Below are 13,398 nucleotides of genomic sequence, written 5' to 3'. Positions count from 1 at the left end.
GGCAGGAGCCTGCAGAAGCTCCAGCATATGCAGAATTGCGCTGCCCGGGTCCTGACAAGGAGGCGCAAATATGATCATATCACTCCAGTCCTGAAATCCCTCCACTGGCTGCCCATTAAACACATAATTCAGTACAAAATCTGTCTCCTTACCCACCAGTGTTTAATATTTATTATTATTTATTATTATTATTATTATTATTACATTGGTGGACATGCCTGTTCTCTCTTCAAACCGTTTGAACTATTGAGGACACGGTTGATCTCCCAATATTGGGCTGCCTTAGCCATTGTAAGGCCATGATTGACAACATGGTCTACAACAGTGGCCCTTGTGTCATCAGATATGCGCTTATGTCCTCTTCTGCCTCGTCCTGTTTTGACTTCCACCACGCATCTTTGCTCCTCTTCTTCCTCCTCCTCCTCCTCCTCCTCCTCCTCCTCTTGGCTGTTGACCCTGTTCGTTTCCTGGTCCATCCATTATTATTATCCATTATTATCCATTGTTGAAAAATTGGAACTCTGTGTTGTGGTCTGTCTATATATGCTTGCCAATTGATTGTTCATGAGATGCACCTTTGAGCAGTTTAGACAACTGGTTGATCATTGGTTGAACTAACACTTTACATTCCTTCATGAGTGAGGGTCAATTTCACCTGCACGGTTCATCAATTCACGTTGTTGTACAAAAAGATATACAATAGAAATGTGTAAAACTATGCTTGACAGTTTATGATTAATAGTTCAACAATTTAGCATGTAATGGCTTATGCAAGGAACTAATGCATAGATGTTTTGAGGGATAAGACTATTCAACAGAGAACCATCTACTATATTTTAATCAACATGACATGAGCAATTGAAAATGTGGAAAAAAGCTGACACTTGTACATTATCAATTGCAATATGTACAAAAACAATTACACTTTGTTCAAAGGAATGATAAATTGCTTCAATGATGTGCACAAGTGACTAGATTAATTTTTATTTGTACAAGTATTATCAAGAAGTGCACTTTTGATCTAAGAAATGCACCAAAACAACTGCCAGAAAACTCGGGTAAGGGTACCGAAACGCACAGACACACACCCTCAAGTGTCACTAACCTCTGGCCCTACCTGCACACCTGTCAATCCGCAATAACTGCCACGACAAGCCGCTGCCATGGGAATGGAAGGTCTACTTGCAAAGCTGGCACGCTGGGACGGGCAGTACAGGCAGAGACAACACCCATCAATCAGCTGATCAATCATAATTGGCTCATTTGCATATTTGCCATTCATTTATGTAAATGTGGAGCAGCATATAGGCTCCGGGGAGAGAGAGGGGTCAGGACTGAACCCGGACCTGTTGGTTGCTCAGAGATCAAATTAGAGCTTTATTTAGATTTATGCACATGTTAAAAGTAATGATATACAGCAGGCGCGGCGCCATTGTGAGTCAGTGAAGACATTAATGCATCTATAGCCGGAGCATCGAATCACTCTGTCTCACTGTTAAAAAACTCGGTTTAAAATACAAGAATAACCTGTGAGCCTCATTTGTATTGCAACCTAAAGCAGGATTCATATATTCATGTTATTCCTAAGTTTGGACTTGACAATGACACAGAGTCTTACATAGTCTGAAGAATTGGTCCTGCATGGCTTTCTTACAGTGTCAGCAGTTGGTCTCACTGTGCTGAACAAGAACTCCGCAACAACTGCTTGACTTGGAGCATTTTGAGTCTCAGCCCAAGAACTCCTGGATTTAAAGTCTAGATTTAGTTTTCTTTTATTGTCACACACAAAAGTCTAGGTAATGATGGGTGGTGCATGTGTGACATTCTTCAAACATGGTAGTTTAGGCAACTGGAGTAAAGCCCAATAGAGCACCATTATAAGCCCTACACACAAACACAATAGGCTTGCCTAGTAGTCGGTGATTGGGTGATCACATAGCTTTACTAGTGTTTAAAAAAATAGGAATAAAAAAACCCATTTACTTTTTTTTTTTACTTTAGTGCACACATTCATAAAAACTAGGGATGAGCCGAGTACTCGGCTGAAACGAGTATCCGGTACGGATAAAGCACTTTTGCAGAGTACAAGTATTATCCGAGTAATGCGAGTCAATATCTGTACTCGGATTCAATGAAATTCTCCATTGACTGTGTCTCCGTTCTGTGATAGGCTAGTCACAGTGCCAGTCACAACGCCTCTCCCTTACACTATTCTATGATAGGCTAGTCCCAGCGCCCCTCCCTACACACACAGACTCCTTCTGTTGCTGTGTGCCTCTCACTCGCACACGGACACGGAGAAGTGAACAGCTCACCCTTTCTGTCCGCGGGCTTTTTCTGTTAACATTTAGGGTTTCTTCAAGCTTCAGTTTGTTTTATACTTCAGTTTGAACTAGTACCTAGTACCAGGAGACTTCTGGTAACCGGGGGTTTGTTCAGACACAGTGCTGGGTAGAATGCTACTCGTGTTGCATCTCTGCCGTCGTTTTATTTTTTTTTTTTTTAACTGCCTTCTGGCTCTAACCAGTTTTTTTGAATGTCTGAAACTTTCTTGTGTGTTTTTATAAAAAAATAAAGCGTTTGCGGTATAATGATAATATTACAAATTAAGATACACACACAAACACATTCCAACCCCCCGCCCCCCTCCTCTCTTGTTTCTCTCTCTCTCTCTCTCTATCTTATATATATATATATATATATATATATATATATATACACAGTATATAATATCTTACTCACTCCAGGCACAGACACTCACACATACCTGGTGGGAAATAAAAAAGAACCAAAAAAAAAAAAATTGATCACACTGATAATAGAAAAATTAAAAGTTAAAAAATAAAGTTATATTATTGAGTATGAAATTCTTGTTCATTACATTTTACTTAATAATTGCAACCACATTGCTGTATTTATTGTTGCAAAAATTGTTATATACTGTAGGCCTATATAGTTTTTTTACCATGACAACACCATTGATCTGAAGCTTGATGCTGTCATGTAAATAGTTTTCTAATCAGCAATAAATATAACAATTTCTGATCAACTCATATCAATTGCAAGCTTAAATAACTACCGGTTAAAGCCCTGCACATTTCAAGAGAACCCGACACACTTCCGGGTTAAATCTGACCACTTCCGGTTTAGGCCCCGCCCACTCCGAGTACGGATCCGGATACAGATAATTAGTGTGGTAAACAGATACAGATACAGATAATGCTGTACTCGCTCATCCCTAATAAAAACCCTCTAATTAGTATAATACAAACTTTACCTGCCTCATTAACCTAAACCTGCCCATTCCACATACTATATATTTTTTTAACTTAATCCATTCAGCCTCCTTTTTATGTTTAAAAAGCTATTTTGTATATTCTATCTCTCTCTCTCTCTCTCTCTCTCTATTTTATATATATATATATATATATATATATATATACATCATTTTCTTTCATGTTTTTAAATCTGTTATTCTCGTTTTGGGGGGAATATGTTTGGCTTCTCTACCCCTTTAAACTATTTTTAACAATGGAGTCTAATCCCCAATACTCACATGCATTTCATATTATGCTTATGTACAAAAATTATTGGCATTTCTAAATCAAAAACTCTCCTGATAGTAATGGAACTCAGCACAGATTCTTTCAGAAAGACTTCTAAATAACTTCAATCACCATCTCTTCCTCGCGTTCACGTTTTAGTAAACCAACCAAAATTGGCCACAAAATTCACGATCCAATCACAGCACGACATCCTGCTTTAATTGTCCTTTCTCTTGCTATCAGCTGTCTTTTGAGGCAAACGTGCAACCCTCCGTCTCCCCTTCTTCCTCTGGTCATCATCCACGGCAACCTAAGTCCCTTTCCGGCAGACAGCGCCTTCGTTTGGTCTCCACCAGTGTCTAAGCTCCATTGGGGGGGAATATGTCTGGCTTCTCGACCCCTTTGAAATATTTTTAACGATGGAGTCAAATCCCCAAAGACTGTAAATGTCATATTATGCTGTACAATAAATCAGTCTCTCCTGATTGAAATGGGTATTATCATGTACAATACTGTGCACTAGTTAGTCCTGTAGGCAAAGAGCAATACAAAGACGTTTTACTGTGTTAAGATTTTCTTCTGCTATTCTTACAGTATGTAAGTCAGCATGTTGTGGATGTACGGTGCAAGGCATTGATGTATAAATGTAAATGGATAAGGTAGAAACAAAATACACAAGTACAATAAACTTTAGCTGTGGTTCCTATATTGCAGGGTCTATTTAATGTGGTATGTGTTTTTCCATTCATACATGGTGTGTGCATGCAGGTACATATTTTAAAAATATATGTATATGCCATTTGATGTGAGGGTGTGTGTGCCTCCATAGGCTACAGGAGTGCTTACTGTCTAAGACATGCCAAAAGGTTACTGGCTTCAAAACGGTTCAATATGTCAAATAAACACACAGCTCAGTGAACAGCTGGAGAACAGAGTGAGAGGATAGAGAGAAAAAACTAGACAAGATGAAAAGGAAGATAGAACAGAGACATAGAGGCTGTGTAAGGGAGGGGGAAAACGTTTGTACAAAGATTTGATGTAGGCTAATTATGTTTTGTTTTTATAATTATTCCATTTATGTTTTGTGTCACCATAAAGTTCATCGAAGTGTCTTCACGTATTGGGCGGTGTGCGCTAACCTTGGTGACGTACTTTCAGCCAGACCGTAAGCTCAGTAGCTATTGGGAACATACGTATTGTAGCGCTTGCGGCTCCGCCTGATGGCTAGCTAAATGGTTAGGGGAGACGTGGCTAACGTTTAAAGGAATACCAGGTTTTAGCCTCTAGCAGAGATGGGTTCGGAACAGTGTTCAAAACAACAAAAAGACTGGTTGCTGAAACTAGCTAGTTAGCCAGGGAAATCTCTCTTTAGGCTTCTTATTCCATCCCACTCTCTCTCTCTCCCCTTCTCCGCCCCCTCCCTTTTTCTGAACCTGATCTATCAGCTAAACTACGGGCAACATCTTTCCTCTATGAACTCCCCAAGAGTATCTCTCATGTCACTACATTATGTACAGTTGATGCAATGGTAATCTCGCTTTGCCAGACCATCCGCCACCGTGGCACTGCAGAAGAGGGTCTGGCTAGTGTTGGAATTTAAAATTTTATATGGGCTTAAACATTGTGTGTGATTTGCATTATACATTTAAGCTAAAAGGCAAAAGCATTATTTTAACATAAATGAAGACATGTTGGTCATGCATTAAGTTTCTTTACAATACTCTGTTCTATAACATAAGATGTTCTGGTACATTCCATTATAATTCAGCTCTCCTAAATGTGTCGGAAGCAGAATTGATTGTTAGGGACACTTCCTGAATCTGGTTTCAGTCCCACTTTTACAGTCCACTGATCTTTTGCTCTGCAAGTCCTGAACTGAGGGTCATAAACTTTCAGTCACATTCCAACTTAAAGATACCGAATAAGCACACAAACACATCACATCACTGTGACCTGGAGACCCCACCCTTAGACTACGGTACCATAAGACTAGGGGTCCAAGAGCCGAAGAGCCAGACAAAGGAAGGGGAGAGCTGTGATAGCTCTCTTTGTCTCAGGATATCCTATGTAATAAAAAGGATTCACAGATCAATATCTGAGATTCTGACTACTAATTGACTGAACACTGAGAATGGAGCAGGATTTAGCTCCAACACTAGTCCATACAGCATTCTGGGATGGGAGAAAAACATGCTCTGATTTATTGGAATTTCTTTAAACCAATCAGAATCGTCTTGGGTGGTACTGGGAAAAGCTGCAATGCCGCTGCAACTTGTTTTGGTGGAACGTGTACTTTCAAAAGTTGTTTTAGTCGTGCAACATAAAACTCAGATTGGACATAAATCTAGCTATCTGTCTGGATTTACAGAGATCTGAGAAAAGGTTAACCATAGTCCTCAAACAAAGGAAGCCCAAGGCAACCAATATCCGGCCTAAATGAGGGAACTCAGGCGGAATTTCCATTGGCAACGGAGCAATCCTGAAAGTGAAACGTCAGTGCAAGGGTTAAAGAAAAGTGGATGGTTCACCAGATAACAAGTCCTCCTTTTTGGACTGTTCCTGAATGACATGTATTTGTGTATCAAAGGACACCTTGATAATTGGCTTCACACTAATGAGTAAATCCACTGACTCCATTGATGAATTTGATTACATTGCAAAATATTTTACTGTTTTGAATGCTGGTGTGTCCTCAAAAATGTAACTGAAGTTCTGCATTTAAGAGACAGTTGCAATGGATGGGTCCCTGGGAGAGATGGAGCAGAGGTACTCGAGGAAGCAGAAGTAAGGCAAGCAAACCAGGATCCGGGCTAGGCTAAGAGTGGCCCTGCATAAACCTGCCGTACCCAGTGTCATTCTCACCAAGCCCCATGCTATCTTGTCAACAAACTGGAAAACACTGAGACTACGGATTACCAACTGCCGCTTCATCACACCCTCTCGTCAAACAAAAAACAGTAATGTTAGCTAGTTAAACCCGCACAATTAAAAAGTTCAAAAGTAAGGGCCTGTTTTTCTGACCTGTGTATAAGTAGCGTGAATGCATCAAGGCTTGGAAGATGCATTTTCCACTTTTGACTTTACATATTCTACCACAGATTAACAGCAGCCTGGGTAGTTGTCATAGTCACCAAGGTTGAAACAAATAAAATTAAATACTAACTCAAAAGGAAAGAAAACAAACAACTGAATCTCTGTGTTGTTGCAGTCATCTGGAAGTGTGTGTGTGTGTGTGTGTGTGGCTATATGCCTGTGGGTCAAGGTGCCAGAGCGATCACATGCACATACGCTGGTGTCTGTCAAGTCTAAGCCACAGCCATAATACCGTCTGTTTATCAGTCTTTTATATATGACAGCTTAACACAAAAACATCACCAAAATCAAAACAAAAGGATTATCGCATTCTCTGAAACCAGAGGGGTAGAGTTTGGGACCAGGCAATTTTCAACACCTTCAGCACAAAACAAACTGTTATACCCTGTGAGGCAGTTTATGTGGCTGTCTAAAGTGAGAAAAACATTAAGAAACATAGTAATCTGCTTTCTGTTTGTTTCCCCCCCCTTTCATTTCCTTTCATGGGTTTTTGTTAGGGCTATAACGATATACCAAACTTTGGTTCAATTTGGTTCACGATTTTGACCCACGATTCAATAAAAACCTCGCTTCTTTTTTCTTTTGGGGGGGGGGGGGGGTCGTAATACAACATTTTTCGCACATAGCATTGTTTTGTATTGATTGTACCCAGTTTGTAACCCTAATACAACATTCCTTATTTTATTTATTAAATTGGTTCAATGTTGTTTGATAGATTGTTTGTAACCTTTAATGTTTTTCAAATCATGTTTTTTGGTCTTACTTGTTGAATGAGACATAAATACTGGTATGGTACAGTAATGGAAAACTCCCGTCCCAACCTGTAGGGGAACAAGAGAAATCTTTGGTTTTTATTACAAGGTTGTGGTTAACAAGAAGTAGCTAATGTCATTCTTAGTGGTGGTACACAAGTTTACAACGTTAACACCTCATCTTATTTTTAGTAAAAGAGGTGTTTTTGCCCATTTACCTCGGGCAACCCAAACAACTTCATCAGAACGGCCCTGATTAGACACCCTCAATGTAATTTACACTACACCCTCGTCTTTGCCTCATTCCCCCCGCAACCAAGCTCAGCCCGAATGATATGACAAAAGCCCCGGACACATCCAGTCAACCCCCACCCGCTAGAAACCATCCATATCATACACCCCGGACACACAAACTCCAAGCAGACCAACCAAATACAACCCGGGGACACATCCACAGTCACCCCCCAGCCGCTAGCAACATCCACTATCATTACAACCCCGGGACACATCCACATCAGCCCCCCCAGCTACAGCCATCCCGGTTGCACTTAACTCCGGTGCTAAGGACGCTAACGGCAGTTTACTGAAGCGTCGGGAAACAGACCCAGATACCGAGTCAGATCATTCATAACATTAGCTACACCTCTGTTAGCGTTACCGGTGCCCCCTCTTTCGCTTTTAGCCGTCTGTACAGTTAGCTAAATTTACCAGACAAAACAGGACAAAATCACCAAAAGGACAACTAGTAAGTTAAACATGTGGTAGCATGGGATCTGGACAAGAAGGATAACTCTGGAGTTGCCTTCTCCCACCGCAACACAGGTTCGTGGAGCGATTTTGGTTTTATTTTCCATATCGTTCCAGCCCTAGTTTTTTTAGTTGCTTTTGGTTTTTGGATTTTATTCTTTGAGCCTGCCTGCCTTCCTCAGGACGCCTTAAGTTAAGTCATTTGTTTAATAAATCCTCTACTCTGCATTTTTGGGTTTGAGCCTGGTTTTCCCTGACAGAAACGTACATAAACCTGAAACTAAACCTTGCTGTCCCGTTTTTGTCCCGCATGTCAGTTAAATGTACTGTACATTTCGCCCCAGAGCATCAAAAAGTTACGCCAAAAGTCTTTACCAGGAGCGTCTATAAATGACGCCATACGGCTAGACGCTAAAAACTTTTTGCGTCAGTAACAACGGCCAAAGGCCCCTGACCAACCGTTGCTTTTTCATGCTTTGGGACTAATAATGTGTTGGCGGAAAGTATAATGATCACACATGCAGTCACTCCTATGCAGAGTAACATGTGGAAGCCAGCATTTCTCTTTAACAAATACAGATGATGGATGCATTAAGAAGTGACCTTGAGACAAACAATATAAAGAAGCAGGAATTATGTTTTTCGTTGTTGTTGTGTTTTTGGGTGAAGCAGTTGCGTAGGCAAAAATCCCAGTGTGCGTGGGCAAAGAGAAAATCAGGTGGGCTTAGCCCGTCCAAGACCAATTAATCTTAAAATAGGTCCGTTTCAACTATACAGTACTTGACTGAATGCACCACAGTTTATTCATACAAGCATTATTGGCTACATCATTGTAGGTAATGTTACAGGCACTAAGACGAACATTTGATAGCATTGCATACGTTGTATGGAGAGTTAATGCATTTTTGTGCAAAAAATTGCACTTTTAGTGTGGCTTCGGGCGGGCACTCAGGTATTTTACATCCTCTGGTGCAGAGAAGATGTTATTGTCATTGAGCCACAGTGCTGTCAATACAGTTACATTATGGAGGCAACCCAACAGTCGTTCAATTACAAAGGTCAGTTTCAGGTTTCTTCTGTCTGGTTTAATTGTTGGCTAGAACTTTGTTACTGCATCCACATTCTTGTGTGTGTGTGTGTGTGTGTGTGTGTGTATGGGTGGGCGTGCGTTTGGACACTCTCAACCTGTGTGTGAAAGCATGCAGAGAATCATAGTTCATGCACAGGGAGAAGGAGTAAGCTTCCTGAGTGTCTGGGCAAGGACAGAGTAGGACATTAGAATCAGAATCAGTAAAAGGTTTATTGGCACAATAATAAGTACACTTATATGCAATTTGCCTTGGTAAATGGTGCAAACATAAATAAAAAGGGGGTTGAGCTGAATGGCTTGAGTGCAGAATTTGCAAAGAATATACTGTATATCTATGCAATGGGCAGATGCATAGTCAAGGATGAAGGTTAGTGCAAAGTGTAATTTGCAGTGCTGGAGAAACAGAAAATTTAACTCAAGCTCAATTTTTTTGAGATCCAGTATCAGATTCAAGAGATGGCTATCGACAATGACAACAAGCTAACTGCTATCCATGCTCAGCTAGAATCTCAGAGGGGGGGCACCGTGGAGGAAGACCAAGACTGAAACAACTGCCTGATGAACACGGCGGACCGTTGATTTGTCTTGTTCTCTTGATGCGTCCTGATTTTTGTCGTTTAGTTGTCTGATATGATTCCAGAGACTGTGTTTCGGAATGCTATGTCAACCTAGCTTAATTGTCTACTCTCCACAGGTTAGCTGGGCCACTGCTAGGCTAGAGTTTCCTTCCAAGGTTGTGTTTCTTGTTTCTGTTGACACAAAATGTGTTTATTCTGATGTTAATTTAGTGCGGAACCAGTTGCTTTTGCAACCAGATATTTATGGACTAGTGTTCCATTTTTGCTGCCCCGTATCCAATCTTGAACACAACCTATTTCATATGTTAGCTTCTCTGGCTATGTTTCCCCCCTTCCCTCCCTTCTGTATCAATGTCTCGTCTGTTCTGTGTTTTACATGTTTTGTGTGTTAAGGGGCTTAACTTTGGTTGCACTACTGTTAGGATTTATAGCAACACCCACATGTACTCACATTTTGAACGCAGCTTTTTAGATAATGGGTGATCTCTCATTTTAAGTTTGGAATTGTGGCGGACTGAATGCTCCTCATGAACAAGCCAGCACTCTAGGCTTACTAAAAAACAGAAATGTTGAGATTGCATTATTACAGGAGACACATTTACAGCAGGTGGACGCCAGCCGTTTACCCATTAGATTCTACCATAAAATTGGGGTGTCAATTGTTGTCCAATGGAATGTCCCACTTAAAGTGTTGTCCTCCTGGTCAGATGATACAGGCAGGATTGTGATCTCCACAACTTTTTGAGTTTGGTGCCAGGACATTTGTGTCAGCTTACGCGCCTAATGTGTTTGATGGCAATTTCCATGATATGCTCACCAATCCTCTGCTTGAGTTAACAGACTGTTCTTTGAGCTTGGGCAAATTAATTTCTATTGGGGAATTAAAATCATCAGTGTAGAATATACAAAAAGGAAAATCACCAGGCTTTGATGGGATTCCCCCTGAATTTTACGCAACTTTTTAGGAAAAGCTGGGCCCTGCGTGATCCGATTTGCGCATGCACCAAAATACGTAGATGAAAACCTGACGGTTTCCCACCACTATTGGTACCACTCGGAACACTTGACGGCCAAGCGTTGCAACAAAGACCGTTTTTTTTTGTATGCTAGACTTTTTTATAGTTCACAAGACTGTTTTGTAGTACTTAAGTGCTTGACATGTAATCTAAACTTTTTAGTAGTACAGAATTTTTTTTGATAAAGATATTTTAACTAAGACTTGTTGTCACTGATCCAAAACCGCGTAGCGACATCTGTGTACTATGCACAGGCGACATTGTTATTAAGTGATCAACATGTAATCTGGGGATGTTTTTAAATGATGTTTATGCCAGGCTATGAATTACGAGGTGTTTACGTGGTGGCCAATCCAAAAAAATAAGGAGTTATTAACGTTAACAAGCCTCAATACATGTTTTTTTGTTATGTTACATTAACATACACTTATTATATACATCTCAATTACAATTGATTCAATCCAATTAATTTTGACTGATGGAAAGTCAAAAGCATTTTAGTAAGTAAAAAGAACATACCAGCACCTCTGAACATTAAAAAACACGTTTTATTGTACACCTGCTTTCAGTGTTTACGTGTATGCAATAGTTCCTAGATCTCAGTCCTTCCAGAAAAACATGATTATGCGATCGCATAATTCAATGCATAATCAGCCAAAGGCCTCATTTTTTCAAAACGCTGCACTTTTGCTGCATAAATTGCCGATTTCCGCTTAAAATAATGCAGGGCTAGCATGATTTCAATCCCTGCATTTTCATTGCAAAAAAGTCACTTATAGCTTAGCAGCTCCTCACAATGTACACTTCACTGTGTACATCTCTTTCAAAGTTAATGGGAGCTCCTCCACTTCTACCTGCTCCACCTTTGATAAAGTAAAATAAGTTAAGACTACTCTATGACATGAGATGTTTATGCCATTTCCATACAGCAGTAACATCACCAACATGGAATTTATTATAAATTCAAGACATTTTCTCAGTGGTGTTCTTAGTTTTGGTTCTTTATAAAGGGCCCTAAACACATCTTTTCAGCATAAATTAATTAAGTAGTCCTTATGAATAATGGTTAATATATTATGATATTTTCATTAAGCTAGTGATCATTGAAATTACATTGGCATTGTTTTTCATACTGCTATTTTCCTTACTGTAGTCTTACTCACATTTTAAAACTGTTGATTTTTAACTTTTGCATTGTTTTTATTTGTCACTTTGGTGACAAGCATCTGCTAACTCATATAACCATAATCATTACATGCTCAAAGAAAATATAGGTTGCAAACATAAAAATGGTTGTCTGGTTAGTTTGGCCATACCTTGACTGTGCGGGGTCGAGGTATCCTATAAATAGGTGGTAGGGTGAATGCCATCAACTGTGTTGACTCCTCTGTCCAGAAGGCAAAGCGCTGTCCGAAGTGCTGCCAATGCCTATTCAGAGTATGGTATTATTAATATGAAGCAGACCAATGTTTACTGCTTGAAATGTGTCCTACCTTGTGATTGGGAATTTCTCGAGAATCTGGAGACACCACCACTTGTGAATGGATGGTATGTATGTAATACTAATGTAGTATTGGAGACAGAGCGCTGTTTATTTTTTAACATTCTTGGATACAAATGGGAAATTCTATGAATTACAACTTACATCCAAAAAAGTGAAACTGGGTACTTGTTAAAGCGAAAGATACCAATTACAGATATGTAGGACAAACAGGAACAAATGTTTGGAAATTGTATAAGCTTATCATAAGCATGAAAATGCCACAGCTCTGTCCATCTGTTTGAACTGGAAATGGCAGGAAAGTAATACACAGTTACTCAGATGTAGTGTTCAACCATTACAATACACTGTGTCTGTTGTGCAACATTAAATGCTGAAATATTACATAGTAAGTAAAGTTACATCAAAATCTTTGCCTGTCTTCTCCACCCACGGCCCATTAGCCACTGCTCCTGCAAGATGTCTGGGGAAAAAAATATCCAAGTTGTTAGATTAAAAACTGAAGCCATAGAACAAGGCTTTTGCTGAAACCTGAAGCCATAGAACGAGGCTTTTGCTGAAACCTGAAGCCATTGAACAAGGCTTTGCCTAAACAGGATATAAGTCCGTTTAACTCAGTTTGATGAGTATTTGTTAAGGCTGTCAAACAGTGTCATCGGAATGACGATTTTCAGAGTGCTGTTCAGGCTTAACTGGATGAAAGAACTGTATAAAAAGGCACCCTTCATGTGTTAACTTCAATTACCATAGTAGCATGTAACTACATGCACTGTCTGTTCTCTGTGTGATTCTTAGACAATCACAGTTCAAACCTTGCTAATGTCCTCTGCTTATTTGGTCTCAAGCCTGAATATGGTTCCGTACTCCTCATCTCAAAACCAATTTGGACATAATGAGTCCAGAAAAATGTAATCATTTGAAGCACACCAACAAGCATGTCAACTATGTCAACTTACTATGTAAGCATGTCAACTATCCAGTTTAGATTGGTACTCACCAGTTGTTCTTGCTGAGGACCTAACTTCTTGGACCACAGTGGACCCTTATTGGCATACTGGTGGTCCACCAGTTTAATG

This window comes from Etheostoma spectabile, chromosome 8, assembly GCF_008692095.1.
Source record: "Etheostoma spectabile isolate EspeVRDwgs_2016 chromosome 8, UIUC_Espe_1.0, whole genome shotgun sequence".
In the NCBI taxonomy this organism is placed as follows: domain Eukaryota; kingdom Metazoa; phylum Chordata; class Actinopteri; order Perciformes; family Percidae; genus Etheostoma; species Etheostoma spectabile.
This window is presented reverse-complemented; position numbering follows the sequence as displayed.